The 21,828-nt window shown below is 35.4% G+C and overlaps 1 protein-coding gene across 4 annotated transcripts in view; it reads right to left on the reverse strand.

Moving 5' to 3' along the window:
- The window catches only part of LOC138706149 (YLP motif-containing protein 1-like), a 186,413-nt gene extending 166,273 nt beyond the window's left edge, over positions 1-20,140 (reverse strand). For 3 of the 4 annotated variants that reach the window (XM_069835260.1, XM_069835341.1, XM_069835177.1), the window contains exons 1-2: positions 19,989-20,139; positions 8,181-8,235 (exon numbers count right to left, since the gene is read on the reverse strand). The gene's annotated coding sequence lies outside the window, so the exon portion shown is untranslated. Of the gene's footprint in view, positions 1-8,180; positions 8,236-19,988 lie in introns of all 4 variants that reach the window. The other variant, XR_011333954.1, reaches the window with a different exon arrangement.
- Positions 20,141-21,828: the final 1,688 nt, after the last annotated feature.

Genomic DNA, 21,828 nt, shown 5'->3' on the forward strand with positions numbered 1-21,828 from the left:
TGTTTTCCAGATATGAAGTCATTTTTTTTCTCCTGATGTTACAATTTACAAAATGAAGCTGGAAATAAAGTGATTATTCATTAAATAATTTTTAAAGTGTATTTTTTTTCAATTAAAAATTCATTAATTTTATTCACTATTTCATTAATTTCCAAAATCCTGTAGATTTGATTATAACAACAATAAAATTATTTTGAACTCAAGCTCATGGATAACAAGTCAAGCTATGAAACAAGAATATAGCAATTGGACAGTTGAAATGGTTAAAACCGAAGCTGGTGAATGCATGCTCTGCCATATTTATTAGTATCTACAAAACCAATTGATTAAAGCTGTCTAATTGAATGTAATAGTTCTTTTTAATTGGATGGTGGCTGACTTAAACGTATTGCATGGCAAGGTAGACACGTATGTATGGTCATGTAGGCCTATGTATATTGTATCCTGTACTGTATTCTGAGTGTCCCAAGGCAAATTCCTGGATGTCATCAAAAGCAAATTTATCAATTTTAGAATACATTAATGCAATTAAAATGTCCAGCAATCTATCTGCGGTTAGATCTGTGCCCGACAGAAGTTTCAACACAACCTGTTGTCGCCATCCCGGCTGCAACGAGACGGAAACTCTTGGTCACGTGTTGGGAGTCTGTCGAAAAACGGAGCTGCTGCACAACAATTGACACCATAAGGCCAGGACCGGTATTACTGATGTCCTCAAGCGTCGCGGATAGGAGGTATACGAGGAAATCCACTGCATTTCATCCTTAGATTCGAACAGAAGAGCAGATATTGTAGCCATCCACAGGACTTAATCTAAGGGATTAGTTCTTGATCCTACAATCCAGTTTGAGAGGGATGCCCTGCAGGCAAAGCACGTTGATGAGGAGAAGAAATCCATTTATGAGTCCTGCATCCCTTATCTAAGTGAGAAATATAACATTCCCACTAGTCAGTGGAGTGTTTCTGGTCTTTTGTTTGGTGCTCCTGGCACACTTCCTAAATTCACATGGAATATTTTAAAAACACTCGGTCTCAGATTTTTTGAAATTCAAAAAATTTTATTGGATATTCTTAAGGATTCAATCCAAATATTGCATTACCATTTATATTTTGGCCATTGACGATCCTATTGGGTTTGCATTTCTCTGCATGTTTTACTAAACAATTCCTGTATTTAATCTTTTTGTCTTTCTAAATTATTCTGTAGTGCTTTTATTCTGGATCTTTATGGTCACCCTCATTGAGGGCAGATTATTTTGTTAATATTTATCCCGACAATTTAAAGTTACAGTATTAATGAATGTACAGTATGTATTATTGAGTGGTTGAAACATTGCTAAAATAACAAATAAAATTTCATGATTTTTTCCAGAATTCCATAACATTTCTCGGTTTTTTCGTAATTTACCAAATTCCCTGATATTTCACAGTATTCCAAATGGGTGGACACCCTGAAAAACAAACTACCCAAGATTTTTTAACTTCTACAAATCAGAAGAGGACAGAGGTATAAAATATGTACATGTGCCGCTTCCATATCCAACATTCGACAATCATTCTCTCCTTTCTTTGCGAGTCCTATATTAAACGAGATCTAAGATCAGGGTGGTATGTTAATAGCCCTATTACCATTCTCAGACAGTCTTTTCATTATCAGGACTTCATTATTCCTGCTATCCAATGAATATTTATCAGAACCTTGGACTGATAGTGGTCCTTGTAGGTTTTCCAGCTAGTCAGATGCTCTTGTCTCAATGTCTACTACAGTGAGCCTGAAGAAGTAACTATTTAGATCTTCAAAAATAAGACAGGGTTGTGAAATTAAATTTTGGTTCAAGGCTTTTAATATCGAAGGTTGATTACGATTAATTGTTGGCTTCTGTTGAAGGATCTAAAGTCAGATTTTGCCTACCACATACGAAAAAATTTTTGTGCGAGATCGTGTGTATTTGCTTGGTTTCCACACAAAACCAATCCGCGGTAAGTCTAAAATTCCACATTCAGAATTCCCAACCTAACACACACAACAATTTCCCTCTTCTTACCGCTTAAGTGACATATTGATTTTACTGCTTTAGGCTTTTAACATATTATTTTTAGAGACGTTCAATATAGTAATAATTATAAATTGGAAACTTACCACTGCAATTTCACCTAAATTGCACTGTTAATTATTGTTTTTAAATATTTGCAAAAATTAAGTAAACTCTACAACTCCACTAAAGTTACTGCATTCATGATGCAAGTAACATTAAGGAAGCCGTGAAAAAATCAACAAGATTCCAGACTCATCATAGACTGGGGGAAAAAAAAGACAGACGTATATCACGGCCTGCTGGAGTATAGTAAACACAGAAAACATTTTAAAGCAACAATGTTGAAGATAGATATTTTTGTTTTGCAAATTTGCCGTCATTGAACAGAAACCAAGATGGAGATTTCATTGCAACTAATTAGAAATTCCTCTTTCAGGTATGTAATAAACGATCTTCGCACAAAATAATGTACGATACACGAGTGGTATGTTTTCTTTCAATTCTCGGAAATTAAAAAAGCTCAACTACATTTCGCTTTTTCAAACTTTTCCTCGAACATGAAAACTTCAACATACCGCTCTTGTAACGCATATTACTATTATAATGATTTGAAGAATTGCCACAATTATAGTTCTAGTCATGCAATATTAACACATTTAAATACGTAAATCAAGTAATCTTTGAAAATGTCTATGCAGTAAACAAAATCAAACAGCACTTCCTTGTCCATATTCACAATTAAGCTTCAACTCATTCCAAGTCTCATGCAGATACTTTAACACCGCTTCCTCTTCATCTGGAAGTTCTGTCTTCGACATTGTCTTCTATGTTGCAGCTCCACATTGTCTCCTTTCACAGACCAACAGTAGTCAGCTATCATCACTTCATCCCACCTGCCTTGATAATGCTTTTCTATTTCTTTCATGTCTTGATGAACCCTTGCTCTGTGTTCTTCGCTGTAATCTTCAAGAAAATCAAGGAAGAAGTCAAGATGGCTATGAAGGAAATGGATTTTAATACTCATCTTGCATTCTAAATTTTTCATAGCCACCAACATATTTTCTACAATGTTTTTTTAAACCTGAGTGTTTCCTATTCCCCAAGAAATTGTCAACCACATTCTTAAATCCTGTCCAAGCCAGTCGTTCTTCAAGAGTCATTAAATTTTCAAAATATTCATCTTTCATCAAAATTATGTTGGGTCCCACAAATATTTCTTCTTTAAGTTTAGCCTCAGACAGGAAGGAAAATTCTGAACTTATGTTATTTAAAACAATCACCATCTTCATGCAATGCTTTCACAAACTGATGAATTCGACATCATTAGACCAATTTGAAATAACCTGATGTTTACACATATAAATATCACTTAAAAAAAAATTAACATGTGACTGTAATGCTTTTGTGTACTTCTTTTCAACTCGAGAAGTATCGATTGCTTCACAGTTGATCGAGTTCAATCACTTTACGAGTGACATTTAAATATAGCATACTTAAGGAATTACATAAAAACTGTTTCATGAATGTTGGCAGCTTTTAAAATGCAAACGATGCTGTCAAGATAATGGAAAGTAAATGCCAGTTGTAGTATTTGTCAATACCGAAATCCTAAACAAAGTTTGCAAAAGAAAATTGAATCTGACAACTAGAAAATCACTATAATCCACTAGCACATGTGGTAATAGTCTGAGGAAAATGATTAGGTTTCATCCTTAGGGTATAAACTAAGACCAGATATAGTCACATGTTTCACTTCAGCAAATCATAACATAATACGTATTTCTGCAGTCGACATGCAAAAATGGAACATCCTGCAGTGTGGGTAACTACAGGAAACTCTTTAGTTTGTAGTGATGTCTCAGTAGACAGGTACCGGTATGGCATAAAAGCAAAACAAGCAACAAGGCTTACGTGAAGCTTATCACTGCCACTTATGCGATTTAACAAGCGAACAATCTCCCCAAAACCAGTCTTCCTGTTACGTAAAGCCAGACATTACCTGTACTTGTCTTTTCTATGTGATGTCGAAGATTTTCGTGAAATTTCTTGTAAACTACAGACATAAGTAACTCAGATTTCATTACTACATTATTGTGAATATCTAATACTGTCAGAGTTGCTAGCGAGCAATGATGCATCACTATTGGACACAAAGTTGAACAAATTCATAGTACACAAAGGAAGTAAATTTTTTAGCATTTCAGATGAGGAAGACGTAATGTAAAGAGTAAGCAATCCGTTAATTCTTGGACGGCAAGGTAATTCAGTTGGTAGGGCAATTAGTTACAAGCTGAAAGGTCCCAGGTTCAATACTGTGTGGTGGTATTATTTTTTTCATTGCCAAAACTTCCAAAGAGGTCCCAAGAGCCATTTCACCTCAGGAAATGATGCTACTACATCACTCTTGTCTTGTTATTGGCTGAATTATTTAGTTCGACACAAACAAACTAATTTTACGTTACGTGTGCACTTACGTTAGAGCAGGCATTCTCAATCTGTTGCTCGCGAGCACCATGATGCTCTTTTAATGACATCTGGTGCTCTCGTCATGCGAGTAAAAAAGTGCTCGCGAGCACAAATGTTCCTAGGATCCATTTTTCAATTCAAACTTTGTTGTACGAGCCAGAACAAATAGCGTTCCTACCCAGCCATTATAATATTTTAGAGACGTAATAGGCCTTCCCGTATTTGACATGGTGTATAATTCCTTTTCAATTCAATGTGGACTTAATCATAAAAATCAAGATTATTCAAGAGAACAATATGGTTGCTCGTGCGGAACTTCAATTGATAGATATCCAGTCCTCCTTAATGCTGAAATATTTGTTTAAAAAGGAAAAATGCATAGCCTTTGAGGAGCAGATGATACAAACACGCTTCAAATACTGTGGAATGTTTCTCTCAAACATCTGGCTATGTTCGAGACAACCTACGTAAGCAAAAAAAGAAAACTTTCTAGCTTATGAAATACAGTGAAACCTCTCATTTACGGACATTGAAGGGACGTAACAATCTGTCCGCATCTGGGAGGTGTCCTTTATTGGGAGGGAGGCTCCCCAATCTAACAGTAAATTTATAATATGCATTATGTATCCCTTCATGCTTTAAATGAAATGTATTACTGTAGTTTAATTCTAAATATAGTATACTACAGTAAATTATTTGCAACTTTGAACTACAGTAGCTAAGACCGAAAAAGGAAAATACAGTACTGTGCCATTCCAGTTTATTCTAGGGCTACAGTTATGCAGTACTGTAATTTACAGTTTTCAACTTAACCTTTACGTTCAGGTATCATGTCTCTTGAAATAGAACAACTGATTAAAGTAAAGAGAAAAATCTTACTAACCCAGTCATGTGTTGAATACAATTTCATGATAGCAGAAACCTTGGACTCATCAGACAGGTTAAATTTTATGACTTTGTTTATCCACCTGCTTCCAGCTAACAAGGGGTAGCTGTAGGCTAGTGGTAGCCTACAAGATTATATTCTTTCATGTTAAGGAATTTCTGTACAGTTCTCAAAACTAAATTTTCAATTTTTGTAACACATTAGGTCTTGAAAACCAAGTTCTGTCCGCAGTCAGGAGGTAAAGCAAGCTTTAGGACTGTGAAACAGCTGTCCATGTCCGTGTCTGGGAGTGTCCATAAACGAGAGTTAAATTTATCATTATTTCTATATTATTTAAGTTGGGACATAAAAATCTGTCTGTATTTCAGGAGTGTCCGTATCTTGGGGGTGTCCGTAAGGAGATGTTTCACTGTATCTCAATCATGATCACAATTAACTCATTCACATCTCCAGGACTATTTACATGTAGCTATAAGCGACTTCTCCTTGGACGTCACTAAAAATCTGAGTAACATTCAAGTTCAAGGATATCATTACCCTGTATGGGTGTTTTGAAATTGTATTTGTTTATTTATTTAATTTATGTATTCATATAGGATTAATCAAAACATATTCTATTTTCTGGTGCTCGTTCACTTTGTATTACATGCAGACGGTGCTCGCAATCTTCAAAAGGTTGAGAAACCCTGCGTTAGAGTATTGTGAATGGTTGCTAGTGTTCAGGTTAACGTTACATAATATACAGAAAATTTTCTTACATTCTGTACAGGCACCCAGTGGCAACTGAGGTACCAATACCAGCTGCCACCAGTCACTTGCACAGAATTAAGGGAATATTCTGTACAATATTAAAAACCACTACCATTTCTGCCACTACTTCTCATTTCATGTTTCCTTAAAAGAACTTATTAAACGTGTCGACACGATATTTTATGAATTATAAAACAATTTCATTTTCAAGACAACAAATAATACAAACTAAACTAGGACTACAAATGTTCAAGCTAGGGCTATAATAACACAGTAACTAAAGGGCGGGGTGGGGGGGAGAAGAAACCTCCCAGAAAAAAAAAAAAAAGGGAAAATGTAGGCCTATTTGTAAAATTCTGTGATATACGAACACACAATTTTCAGTATTATAATGAAATTGCGGAAAGAACAGACTTAAGTAGCCGAAACAGATTTACGACCTAACCTATGACGGTAAAATAAAATTATTTGTGAATACAGATTATAATGGTATTAAAATGGCAATTGAATGTTTCAAAAATGGAAAAACTTCTGCAGTCCCAGTAGTTGTGCACTTAATTATGTCGAGTTTGCTTTAATACAGAAAATTATGTTTGTTGTTCTTTGCTCCAGGACACAAATCTTCATTACAGTCAAATAAATTGCCCTGGACCAAAGATTTTAACACAATGGTAAACTATCGGGAGCGCTAAAGTTTGCCATAGCCAATTTTCAAAAGTAGCTGCATTTTGATTTTAATTACCGTGGTTTGTTTTATATTTCAGCTTACGCCTTATTCACAAACAGAGAACAGTTGATTTATTCATTCAGTTTCTCCGATAACCAATGTTAGTCTATTTTAGTGTTAGGCCTAATATTACGAGTTTACAAATAACACAGTATGAAATAGGCTATTTCGTATGTTCTACTACAAAACGCGCGCTATACAACCTAATTAGGGGTTCTAGTCTGAAAACACGAGATGCATACAAGTTACTTTACATGTTCTAACCTCAAATCACGAGTACAGAAGTTAATTCACATGTTGTAACTTCAAATCAAGAATGTTTACGTAAATTCACATACGGTATTCTAACCTCAAAACACGAGATATAGATGTTAATTTAATACTATATTTTACAAGAAACTTCACGAAAACAGTCGGAAAACAGAAAGAAAAACACCGTCTTAACTTCCTAGCACTTGCAATTAACCAGTTGTTTGTATTTATTCACTTACCACAACAGAAACACACATAAAAACTGAAGTTATGAAAGAACACAATCACGAGGCACAATAAAAACTAAATAATGCGATTAGACGCTTAACGCCATTATTTCCCATTCTGATAACTCTAGGCAATGCGCAATGCTTCATAACAACCATAGCTAACGATCACAACGTTAAGTGAATTGAAGCTTAAAAAAAAAGAAAGTTGTTTGTTGCTATGGCAACCAAATCATTCACCACTAAATTCTAAGTTTACCACTGATAACGTAATACAGTTAATGTTTCGAGAAAAGCTAAAAAAAATATGTTGTCTTTCAACAAGCGTTTTTAAAATGTTGTTTCGATTTTTTTACATACCGGTACTTCCTTGTATCACTATTTAATAATTCAAACACCAAATGCACGGCTAAAATCACCGTTACGGTCCACCACGAGAACAGCTGAAATGTACTCGCATAACAGATGAGTTGCGACTGTTTTAGTTACATACTCTAAAAATTCTCACTTTCGCATGTATAAATGTTCTATTTAGTGTCACTTAGGTTAATGGAAATACAATGTATCTTCCATATGACGCAATTACAATTAATTTCCCAAAATTTCACTTCTCTTTCAGTTTCGCATGTAGCAGTAAAACAGCAGCAGAGACATACAGTCCTGAAATAATACCGTAACAAAATCTGTGATAAAATTTATGATCTATTTTGGTAGCTTCAAAACACTCACCTTTGCTATGATGATTGGAAGACATCAAATAATATATTACTGCTCCTCCAAAAGGCCCTGATTCCAGAAAAAAGGAGTAATTCTCTGATACGTGTATGCACACTTACCTAATCAGCTCTCTGCAAACAATACCTCTTCATGTCCTCAACATGATGACACTATCTGAAACAGAAATTTGATATACGTAAAAAAAAAAAAAAAAAAAAAAAAAAAAAACCCCAAAAGTTATACAGGGTGATTCACGAAGTTCTCCCTGGTGTATGGAGGTGATTCCTTAAGTTATTTGGAAGCAACAATGTAAATAAATTAATAGGATCACATTTATAGTTACAGAATTAGGTACGGTAATTTGACAGCGGCATAAAAAAACTTTTATTTCAGGATTTAATTAACAAAAATGCAATAAATAAACAAATAAAGTAAAATAAAATGCAAACATTGATTGTTAATGTATCAGTCTTTCTCACTTTGAGTGGATTTACTCGTAAATCACTTTTTCGAAAATGCCTCCCTGGATCTCAAGGCAACAGTTCGCATGGTGTGAACTGCACATGTAGCATTTCGCAGCTTCACACATTTGTTCCTTATTGTCTTCGTGGTATCCAGAATAAACACCATATCATCATACTATAGGCCTATATCCCTATTATCTGGGTTCTCGAAAATCCTTGAAAAGGTTATGTACAACAGATTAGTCTCATTCCTAGAATATAATAATATACTGTCAAATTCTCAGTTTGGTTTTAGAAAAGGTAAAGGAATCAATAATGCTGTAATATCGTTTATCGAATCAATCCTCAATGCTAAAAACAATAAAGAACAAACCGTTGGACTTTTCCTGGACCTTAGCAAAGCATTTGACATGGTTAATCATGAAATTCTAATCTGGAAACTACAACAATTTGGCATAAGGGGATTAGCAGGGAACTGGTTCATCTCGTACTTAAGCAATAGGGAACGGTTGTACAAATTGGCTTAGTAAAATCAAAATCCATTCCTATGCCCCATGGTGTCCCTCAAGGCTCAATTCTTGGTCCAATATTATTTCTCCTATACATAAATGATCTCCCGTTAAATATAACTGAAGGGAAAACTGTCTTATTTTCAGATGACACAAACATAATACTGAGTGATAATAAGGAAGAGAACTTGCAAATGAAAATTAATGCAACATCAACGAAACTAGACAAGTGGCTAGCAAATAATAAGCTTAAATTAAATGTAAATAAAACTGTCTATGTATCTTTCAATCAATATCCAACTGACCAGATTCACATAGTTCTTAGTAATATCATAATTAAGGAAATAGAATGCTCTAAATTTTTAGGTACATGGATAGATTCCAGTCTAACATGGGAAAAGCATATACAACATCTAACTGAGAAGATGAGTCGCTTATGTTATGCTTTTCGAGTCCTTGCGAAGATATCATCCATGGATCTTTTAATATCAGTCTATTTTGGATATGTTCATTCAATACTATCATATGGCATTATTACTTGGGGATCTTCTCCAAAAGTGACACAAGTCCTCAAATTGCAGAAAAGAATACTCAAAATCATCAAAAAAGTTCCTATTCGGACTGAAAGTATAAAAATTTTCAGAGAACTAAAAATCTTACCTGTACCCTGCATATATATTTTAGAAACAGTGTGCTTTATTCATCAAAACATAGATTCCTTTAAAACAAATTCAACCTATCATGAGTATAACACCAGAACATCCCAAAACATACATCTGAATTACCACAGGCTTACCAGAAGTCTTAACAGCATATCACATAGAGGCAGCAATTTATATAATAAACTTCCACAGAAAATCAAAGAACTTAACATAAGAAAATTCAAAAAAGAGGTAAAGAACATTTTATTAACACATATGCCATTTTGCACAAATGAATATCTAAATTTAAAATTTTAGTATTTAACGTTTCTTGATACTGCCCTTGACCATTTATGTTTCAGGTAACTCAGAGTTGAAGAAAAGACAGGGAAAAGCAAAAAGAGAAGATACTAGATAGAACAGTGGAGACTGAAGATCAAGCTTGCCATATATATATATTTTTTTTCTTTTTTTTTTTTTTTTGCATGTTACGTAATATTAAACTGTTAAATTTATTTAAAATTAAGTCTATTTTTGTATTATATTGTATGTTATGTCATTTTTCTTGTATACTGACGACACCATGAATGCTTGTAATTCTATTGGCTAATAAAGATCTAATCTAATCTAATCTAATACTCCTCAGAAGAAAACTTGGAAGCAGTGTTGCCAACGCGAAAAATGAGAAAGCACTAAATCCTTTTTCAAAAAACACAGGCATATTCATAGACATTCTCAGCGCGGGCTTCCTGTGGATAATCAGCGAACTAACGTTTTTCGTATTCATAAACCAGTGTTCAGGACATGATATGATATGAATCCTGTACAAGTAATCAGTCGATAGTCGGGGCTAGTTTAGCACGCTCGTAGCATGGGCTAGCGAAATGTCTATGCATAGCAACCCAGAACTTCAATAAATAAACCTATCCTGTCTATCGTAATGGTTCTTAGTAAATATAATACAATGTTGCATACTAACTTTTGTGCGAGATCGTGCGTATTTGCTTGCTTTCCGCACAAAACCAATACGCCGTAAGTGTGAAATACCACATTCAGTATTCCCAACGTAACATACATAAAAATTTCCCTATTCTTACCGCTTAAGCATCATATTCATTTTACTGCTTTAGGCTTTTAACATATCATTTTTAAAGACGTTCAATATAGTAATAATTATAAATTGGAAACTTACCACTGCAATTTCACCTAAATTGCACTGTTATAATTATTGTTTTTAAATATTTGCAAAAATTAAGTAAACTCTACAACACCACAAAAGTTACTGCATTTGTAATGCAAGTAACATTAAGGAAGCCGTGAAATATCAACAAGATTTCAGACTCATCATAGACTGGGGGAAAAAAAAGACAGACGTATATCACGGCCTGCTGCAGTATAGTAGACACAGAAAACATTTTATAGGAACAAGATTGAAGATAGATATATTTGTTTTCCAAAGTTGCCGTCATTGAACAGAAACCAAGATGGAGATTTCATTGCAACTAATTAGAAATTCCTCTTTCAGGTATGTAATAAACGATCTTCGCACAAAATAATGTACGATACACGAGCGGTATGTTTGTTTTCATGTTCTCGGAAATTAAAAAAGCTCAACTACATTTCGCTTTTTCAATCTTTTCCTCGAACATGAAAACGTCAACATACTGCTCTTGTAACGCATATTACTATTACACTCTCTTAATTCTATCACTTGTAGATATGGTTTTGTGATAGAAATGTGATTGCTCTCATCAAGTAGCAAACTATACACTCGATCTCCTAAGTCACTGATTATCAATTGTTCAAAATGTGGTGCCAACACATCACATGCAATTGCAGTGCACTTTGTACAATGGAGCTTAAGATCAACTGCTCCTTTGCTATCAGAAAACCAGGATTTTCATAGATCACAGATGTTTCAATTTAACAGTGTTTTGCAAATAAAAAGACCACTCCCCCCCCCCCACTAATTTTGATACCTCATTTATCAGCTTAAAAGATAAAACAGATTGCTGGTTACTGCTAAATGGTTCCGCCACTTATCGCTGAGCATACTGATCTTCCCCATGTTATTAAATTGTTATAATTATTTTTAATTATTTTCCCTACTTAAATTAACAATTCACTACTGCAATATTAGCACACATTTAAAACAATCAGGCCTGGTTTCTTCAACTTTTGTTAAAATGCACCTAACATAGCGTTATTTAACTGGAAGTTAAAAGTATGAATTGCTGTTAAAGATATTGCGTTTCTTCAACTTTACATTTCACATTTTAACATTCTGTTTGTTAACTCTCTGTTAGGACCAGAGATTCTAGAGTTTAACCATAACCTATAACCAAGTATAGGCTCACTTCTGTTTTCTGAACTCTGACAATTGTGATTCTCGCTTGTTTCCGTTGTTTGATTCAGAGATGATAGAAGTCTTTCTATTCTCTCAGGTTTGATTTCTGCTTCTTTTCTCGTCTGTATCACAATAGCGTGGAGCGGCGTATTGGTGTTGCTGTTATGAAATGGAAAACACTGGAACAAAAAGAAATCGTGGGACTGATTTCTCTTCGTTTGAAAGAAACCTTCTGCTGGAAATTATTTCGCAGTATAAACCAATTAATGAGAATAAACAAACAAACGGATCTAAGTTGAAAGCGAAAAGTGAGGCTTGGCAGAAAATAGCCTATACCTTTGTATGAACTTCTGGTCTGTCAAATCACAGAAATCATCCGCTCTGTTTATGTATTCATGGATATCATTTTCTAAATAATCCAGATATATAAGTTCAGCATCTAACGCACCAGCCATATTGGATACTTCTATGCTAACTTACTTACTTACTTACAAATAGCTTTTAAGGAACCCGAAGGTTCATTGCCGCCCTCACATAAGCCCGCCATCGGTTCCTATCCTGTGCAAGATTAATCCAGTCTCTATCATCACACCCCACCTCCCTCAAATCCATTTTAATATTATCCTCCCATCTACGTCTCGGCCTCCCTAAAGGTCTTTTTCCCTCCGGTCTCCCAACTAACACTCTATATGCATTTCTGGATTCGCCCATACGTGCTACATGCCCTGCCCATCTCAAACGTCTGGATTTTAAGTTCCTAATTATGTTAGGTGAAGAATACAATGCGTGCAGTTCTGTGTTGTGTAACTTTCTCCATTCTCCTGTAGCTTCATCCCGCTTAGCCCCAAATATTTTCCTAAGCACCTTATTCTCAAACACCCTTAACCTATGTTCCTCTCTCAGAGTGAGAGTCCAAGTTTCACAACCATACAGAAGAACAGGTAATATAACTGTTTTATAAATTCTAACTTTCAGATTTTTGGACAGCAGACTGGATGATAAGAGCTTCTCAACCGAATAATAACACGCATTTCCCATATTTATTCTGCGTTTAATTTCCTCCCGAGTATCATTTATATTTGTTACTGTTGCTCCTAGGTATTTGAATTTTTCCACCTCTTCGAAGGATAAATCTCCAATTTTTATATTTCCATTTCGTACAATATTCTGGTCACGAGACATAATCATATACTTCGTCTTTTCGGGATTTACTTCCAAACCGATCGCTTTACTTGCTTCAAGTACAATTTCAGTGTTTTCCCTAATCGTTTGTGGATTTTCTCCTAACATATTCACGTCATCTGCATAGACAAGAAGCTGATGTAACCCATTCAATTCCAAACCCTGCCTGTTATCCTGAACTTTCCTAATGGCATATTCTAGACTTCTATGCTAACAGAGAGTTAAATGATATAACTGCATGAAATTGGGCAGTTAAATTAACATAGGTTTTAACAGCCTGTTAGTACTAACAGTAGTTGAAGAAATGCTTCAACTGTTAAGTTTACAGTTAAAATGGAATAACATACTGTTATAATTTAACAAAGGTTGAAGAAACCGGGTCTCACTCTAACACATTCAACTTCTTTAACAGATAGAAACTAACTTCGCTGCGACCGAGACTCAACCATAGACAGCTAAGACTCGATTCACTTGACTGATTTAAATAATTCAATTATATGTACGACAGTTACAGATTACCCCTACCCGCTATATGCATTCAAGGGAACTGGAATTCCAGTCAGGGAGGTCCCTTCACAATGCTCCTGGCATGGCCCCAAGGCTCGTAGAGGCGGTGAACTGTGGTTATTCTTTATAAGGCAACTGCAGTGGTTTCCGTTGTAACTAACATTTTTTCCTGCATAGTCAATGAACCTCTTTCTCATCAGTATTTTTCTTCTTTTCTCCAAAAGCTCAAGATTAAGCACTAAAATTACTGCAAAAGCACTACAGTTTCGCTATGCCGATATTTATTTAAATTTGGCACCAGACGACTTTCAAAAACACCAGATCTAGTGCCAAAAGCACCAAATTGGCAACACTGCTTGGAAGACATCATGATGTAACTTACAAAGAGATAACAGCTTAATAAATAGTGACGTAGTTATGACAACTAACATGCTTAGTACTCCATTCATTATGACGCGTTTCGAAAATGTGTTGTAACTCCGTAATTATGAATGTGATCCCATTAATTTATCTACATATTTGTTCCAAATAACCTCAGGAATCATCTCCATAAACCTGGGGAGAGCTTCGTGAATCACCCTGTACATTTGGCTGAAAAATCTTGAGAAACTGAAGCACAATATTCAGAGAGAAGCAGCATCTCTTTATCCGCTATAAAATATTCTACACAGAGTTTACAGTGAGTGTGTCGCAATATCGTGGACGTCCAGTAAAGTTGGTTCTGGACAATTGGCCACAGAAATTTGGGAACTGGAACAATTGGCCACAGAAAATTGGTAACAGGGACAATTCGCCACAAATAGACAATTTGCCACAGATAGACAATTTACCACACTGAGATACAAAGATAAATCTATGACTTCCAGAAGCTCTATATTGTGCGAATGGATACAGAGATTAATAATTGTAAATTCCACTAAGTATGTGAATTGCTATGTACATGTAAATTTGGCTTCAAAAATGTCCTGCTAGGTTGTGGCCTACAGCTCTCAAGTACCGGATGGCGGTGCCTTCTCCTTGTACCGCGGGTATTCTTCAACTATACGTGATATTCGTCTGTCCATGTCGATGTACTTCCGCTTCATTTGGTAGGAGAATGACCACCTTCCAATCTCTCTATGTATCTGTCGGCTATAACGTTCAGTTCGTCAGTATTCCTTGGTTCAGGTGGTGGGTGCAGCTTCCTGGCACGGCGCACAGTTTTTTTAATAGATGGTTTCTTCGGTAGATTCGCATTGGCTTCACTTGCAATACGCTGTAACTCATTTCGAATAACGACAGACGTTGGTTCTCGGGAAGTCCCCCGCCCTTGCCTTCATGTTCTCTACACATTCCTTTGCCTTAATCCTTCCCCAGTCTGCAGAATGATTCTTGTGTTCAGACGGTTCTTTGACGACACTGCTTCCACCTTCTGATAACGTGACTGTTGCATTACACCCGCCACGCATGTCACAGCGCCAAACAACACCATTCTTATTTTCTCAAAATCTCGTGTACATGTAGCCAAGCTATATTAATTTGTCAGAGCCTCTTTCTGATTTTGTGAAGCGAATTTCTTCCACCATAGTTCCGAATTAGTTTACAGCTTCTGGATTTGTCTTGTGTTATCATAGAAATATATTATAAATTGTTGCGAATTTGAGTATTGCTTTGACTTTTATTGTGTGGCTAATTGTCTTTGATACGAATTTAAATTATGTGGCGAATTGTCTTTGATACGAGTTTCAATTCTGTGGCGAGTTGCCTCTGAGGCCAATTTTCTGTGGCGAGTTGTCCCCAACCCCAGTAAAGTGTGTCGTTAGTCAAAAAGGTTAGTAACCACTGCCTTAAGGTATGGAATATTGAGAATACACGTAGAGTTTTGGAAGCAAATCTACAAAAAAAAAAAAAAAAAAAAAAAAAAAAAAAAAAAAAAAAAAAAAAAAAGTACCTGTAGGTTGTCAGAAGAACTTCGTGCTACAAAAGATACAATACATCATCCTACTAAGACTCACAGAAAACCAATCAGAGTTTGTAGATCTGTACCTCATTGAACTGACACTTGAGTGGGCTCAACGCAGAAAGGTCGTCAGCTTATTGCTAATCTGATCGATGATAGATTTATCAGCAGAATTATCACATGTGATGAAGAATGGGTATATTATCGCAACCTTGACATCTCAGAACAGTGGCTCGAGCCCTATCAGTTTGCCAAAGTCGTCGTTAAACAAAATAGATTCGGCCCCACAGTAATGTTATGTGTTTGATGGAATACTGGACGTGTGATTCACTGGGAGCTTGTTCCAAACGGAAGTACAGTTGATGTGGATCTTTCTCAACAGCTAGAACGAGATCATGAAGTTTTGAGAAAGAGGTACCTGGCATTAGTTAATCGAAATAGAATTCTCTAGCAAGAGGATAATGCAAGACCTCATCACTTGAACAACCATGGAAAAAATTCAGGAATTGGTACCTAATCAATTTTATAGTAAGCTGCCATTCTGGAAGTTCTGGCAATACGAAAAATCTCGCTGTCAATCCTGTCCAGCCAGTTGCTCCACCAACTGAGCTACTTGCTGCCCAATTACAAATAAAAACTTCTTACTTAATTTTTGTTAATTCTTCAGAAGTAGTATATCAAAGCAGGCATAATTTTTTATTTAATAATTACTGCTTTCTATAAGGTCATACACTGGTTAACACGTGGTTCTACTTTTCGCTTACAAATACATTCAACATAACAATAAAACAATATTTAACTTATGTTCTTATGCACAGCGTCATATTAGCTTTAGAAAGTCCTCCCATTTCTCCCTTCCCTTATATATATATATATATATATATATATTTTTTTTTTTTTTTCAAAATTCAGTTGCAGTGATGAAGAGTTTCCACATAACTCAAAAACTATCCAACATTCTGTGATGAAATTTTTGTGTGTATTTAAGTTATGCATGTCATACCTACAATATGATGCAAGATCAATTCTCTACCTTTCATAGATTGTCTGATAAAAAATAAATTCGTTTAAAAAAGTCAAATATCAGTATTTTCTACTAACACAAAATAAAAAAAATAGGCCTATTATTTATTAAGGAATATAGTTGAAAGAGCATGATATTGTAAACATGAGTTTCAGCAATCAAATAAGAGAGAACATGAAAAAGTTAACAACTTTATGAGTTATGAGGGAAAAGCTTCATCACTGCACAGTAAACTGCCACCATTTTGAATTTTGAAAAAAAAAAAAAAAAAATTTTTAAATCGTAAAAATATTTTTTTCATATAGCAGAAGGACTATGTTTTACACCTACCATTTTTCATTATTGTACAAGATACAGTAATGGAGAAAAAAAAATGTTGAAATTTCCAAAAATTTTACTGCTGTAAGCTGTACCTAACCCCTTAACTTCACTTGACACATAATCCACTTTGCCAAGAGGTCCAAGGAGAATTGCTGGAGAATCGAAAAATTTCAGTTCACATAAGATGCTGATTCGTTTGCTTCCACACAATTAAACAATCCTAGATGACACCAAACCTACACCATTATTCTCAACTAACTTCACCGCCTATCCCTTCCTCTTACTATCCATAATTATCTTTCATTATGTCATTGATAACGTTACCCCTTCCACTGAATTCCTCCTGAACCTCTCGAGATAACAATATAAGCTCCCCATTTTCCCATCACTCAAATGCTTTTGTTGAGGAATGTGAGGTGATGGTTCACTTCTTCTGAAGAATTACCTATTTCTTATGAAATTACTACGGTATATGAAGGGTTCAGAACCATAGTGGGCCAAGCGCCATTTACTAAAACTGTAGAAAACAAGGGTTAAAATGAAGTTATTACTATGATTCACTGGAAACATATAACAAATAATATAAAGTATACACATTTCTTTAAACTATGGTATTCACTTAACTTTAACTCTTAGGCCTACTTTCTCGGTTTTTAATAAATGGCGCTTGGCCCACTATGGCCCTGAACCCTTCATATATTTCATCTGCATCATTCCCGGATCAACTGATTCGCCTAAGAACAAAATCCAACAATAACCAGTCCACGAGCAGGCCTAATCACTGTTCATAAAGCCCAAAATCACTTCGGTACCTATGCCTATTAAAGACTTTGTAAAGATCTTCAAATCAATATTTTTTGCATCATCACAATATTTTCTCTTATAACTTCGTAAAAATAATAATGGAGAGAGAACAGTTATGTCCGGAATTTTATGGAACAGACAGCTAGAGTCCAGGGGCGCCCAAACTTTATTTAAAGGGCCAAATACACAGATCGGTCATGGGACATAGGCTTATGTTATTACAGATTATTCCTGCAAATATAAATAAATCTATACATACAATAATTTTCCGTATACGGGAAAAGGACAAAGATATCGATCTGAAGAAGTCAACTTTATCGGGATAGCAGCAACAATTCATTTCTTAACAAACCCGCCCTCAGTGAACGCTTTTCCGTGCTCAGCAGCAATGAGTTTCGAAACCTCGTAACTCACTTTTGTAGCGTTTTCTGCTTCAAACTTCCTTCTAGAAGTAAAAATTTGTTGCCGTGTAGGCCTAATGACTTTCAAACACAGTTTTTTTTACCTTCACAATGTGTTCATAACGACTGCATTTATCAAAATCACGAGAATGTTTCATTTGGTATTGTCTGTTAATGATCCATTCAATATCGTTCATATCCACTATTTGTCTACTTCTTCCGTGGATTTTCATCCATCTATGCTTTAGACCAGGGCTTGGCACCAAGAACGGATTCTACTCCCTCATATGACTTCTCTTCCAATCCCTTTTTTCCCCCCGCTGAACACTGCACAGCATTGATGCTGTGATGGATGAATATTAAGCATCCCCATTTAGAGTTTGGAATCGCTCCTGGTGCCCAGCCCTGCTTTAGACTATCCCTCACTCTCCAGAAGTTAAGTTAGGTTAGTAATTTAGATCTATATGTTAAACAACACCATATCACAATAAAAAATAACAACTTTTTCCTCCACCAGGATGTTATCTCTTGTGACCTGGCACATGAACAAGTACGGTATCGCTAAAGTAAATAATTACCGCTTCTAAAACATAGAGAGCAACGTTAGTTAAAATAACATACCTTGTTGGTGAATTTGTGGGCCTCTTTTGCTGCTAACTTACACTAATGGTCGGACAAAATAAATTCAGGTTAGGTCTCATTAATTTGGAACATTTTTTTTTTTACGGCGTCATCACAAGATCATTAAGAGTTGCTCGACAGTAAGAAAATTTTCATCAAATTAAGTTATTTAATTTCTAGACTAACTACAGGTACAGTAAAACACAATGCAAGTAGGCCTATTCCACTGGTGTATATAATAGGCTATATATTGTTTAGTCAACTGTCCGAAGACAGGTTGGAACCTCATGTGACACCAATAAGGCATCAATCATGAGGCAACTAAGCCAGAATATGAGGTAGGGCGGTCATTTATATATATTAGAAGACACTGAAACGCCACAAAACGAGCGTTGAGCGACTTCTGCCGATTTTGGAATAGGCACCGATGTACTTGAACTGCCAACATAGAAAACAAAAAATCACACTCAATCGCTTTCACCTTCATCTTGACGGGATAATAAAAGCCTAAACTAACCTAACCTAAGTGCGTCGGTGTCTATTCCAAAATCGGCGGAAGTCGCTCAACGCTCGTTTAACCAATAAATTGAACATGGGTAAGCAAAAATGTGATATTTGTACACAGAAATTTAAACTTCCGGATATATACAGTTGTGATTTCAGTACAATAAATATCTGATGTTGGAATTACATTTGGAGGGAAGCGTGACACGCTTTTACCCAACGTAGGCCTAGCCAATTGTGTAACGGACGTAGATGGAAATTAAAATATTATTTTTTGCTGTGAATAATTCACTAAAACATGAAACAGATGCTAAAACTGTGAAATAGGAAATCTGTTCACTGCAACATTTGTTGATCGACACCGGAGTGAGAACACCACCATTGTGATTGGAATGCGAGGAAAGAGTCGTAAAATATTATGTATATGTCGTCCTTGTTCCCACATCAATCATAATACATGCCCACCACTGAAGAAAACAACAACTGCCCGAACTACAACGTGGTATTATGGATTACTCATGTAGGATTACTGATTCAAGTTCACACGAAATATAATCAGACCTTGAATGATTAATACAAGCGTCGGCTAAAATAAGAATTGAAAAGTACATGATAATAATCTATTTTGTTTGTCTTACTTGCTATATCAGTATTGTAACTTACTTTCCTTGTTGTAGCCACACCGAGTTTCGCTTTAATCAATTTATTTAGCACGAAATGTAATAGTTTTCCATACAAACACAAAGAATTCTAACTTCCATCGTTAACAATTACCAATACTACCAACGTCAATGAAATGGCGGACTAAAGAAAGTCCCTCTCTCGTGTAGCAATATTGTACTACTGGTAACCAGCGGTTACCAGGTTGCGATCTTCCGAAATTCTGAACTAGCACAGTGGTTATCAACCTGGGTTCCGCGATCCCATGCTTGGAGTTCCGCAAAAATTCCATTTGTTTTAAATTGGTCTACCTACATAACAGGCTTTATATGAGTGAATGACGAAAAATCAAGCACCGGTGACTGCCATTTGTTAAAAAAAATTGCAAAATACTAGTACAAAGGAAAACTACTCTTTCTTTTTTTTCAAGAAACTGGAACAAAAATATTGGGGACAAGATATGTGCAACTTCATATTTTAAGTCTTTAAGATTACCGTGAGATTGTTGTCAAGGACAATCTTTTTCTTTTAACTAATGGCAAGCACTTGACTGACGTCATTCACAATACGACGCCGGTTTCATGGACCAGTTTACCGACAGAGTCATTGCCCAGGGTGCACCACAGGAGGCCAGTCCATGTTACACCCGCGATGAAATGAGATGATTATGGAGATTTGTTGGGATGCCAGAGGGGAACCAGAGGTCCCAGAGAAAACCCCTGTGCTACCTGGACCATGGGTTTGCCCAAGTTTGAACTTCTTTTAAATCACCTAAAAAGCAAAAAGAAACAATTAATTTTGTGCGGTGACTTCAACATAGATTTTTTAAATAGTGATGCTACCATAACAGAATTCAGATCGCTAATTCGATCATATAATCTGATAGAAACAATAGACACTCCAACTAGAATAGCCTCTAATTCTAAAACATGCCTAGACCAAATAATTATTGACCATGATTCTTATCCATTCTCAGTAGGAAATATTGATATGGGTATCGCAGACCACAATGCTATATTCTTAAATATTTATGCATTTGAAAACCCTAAACCAAATAGCATTAAGCCAATTAGGTATAAAAGATCTTTTAATGATGAAAACGTTGAATATTTTAAACGTTTGCTAAGCAAAGAAAATTGGATTGAAGTAACCAACTTAACAGATGTGGATGCGAAAACAAACGAATTTATAAACTCAATAACTCATTATTTTGATGTTGCTTTTCCACTAAAAAAATGTACACTTACAAATAAGCAGTTCAACAATTAAAAAAATTGGATAACGAAGGGGATTGTAACTTCTTGTAGGAGGAAAAAGGAGTTATATAAATTGTGCCAAATTACAAATAGCCTAGATCTTAAATTACATTATAAACGATATACCAGCATATTAAAGAAAGTTATACATGCAGCTAAACTGAAATTCAATGGAGAATTCATTATGAAAGCACAGAACAGAGGTAAAGCTATATGGGAAGTTGTAAAGAAAGAAACTTGTAAAAATACCAAAGTCTCAAATCAAGACTTTTCAATAATACATAATGGTCAAACAATTCAAAATTCCTTCGAAATAGCTGAAATTTTTAATAAATTTTTTGCAAATGTAGCAGACAATCCTAATAACCAGGTAACAGGTAGTCAGGAAACAACCTTACATGGAACAGGAAATGTAAACACCATATTTCTATCTCCCGTGACTGCAGATGAAATTCTCGTTATAATAAAAAAACTAAAAAATAATCTTTCCTGTGGACCTGATTACATTCCGGATGGTATTATAAAGAAATGTGCCGTACTACTAGTAGCTCCACTAGTAAACATCTGCAATTCATCTTTAATTAGTG

The sequence above is a fragment of the Periplaneta americana genome, chromosome 1 (assembly GCF_040183065.1).
Source record: "Periplaneta americana isolate PAMFEO1 chromosome 1, P.americana_PAMFEO1_priV1, whole genome shotgun sequence".
Lineage (NCBI taxonomy): Eukaryota > Metazoa > Arthropoda > Insecta > Blattodea > Blattidae > Periplaneta > Periplaneta americana.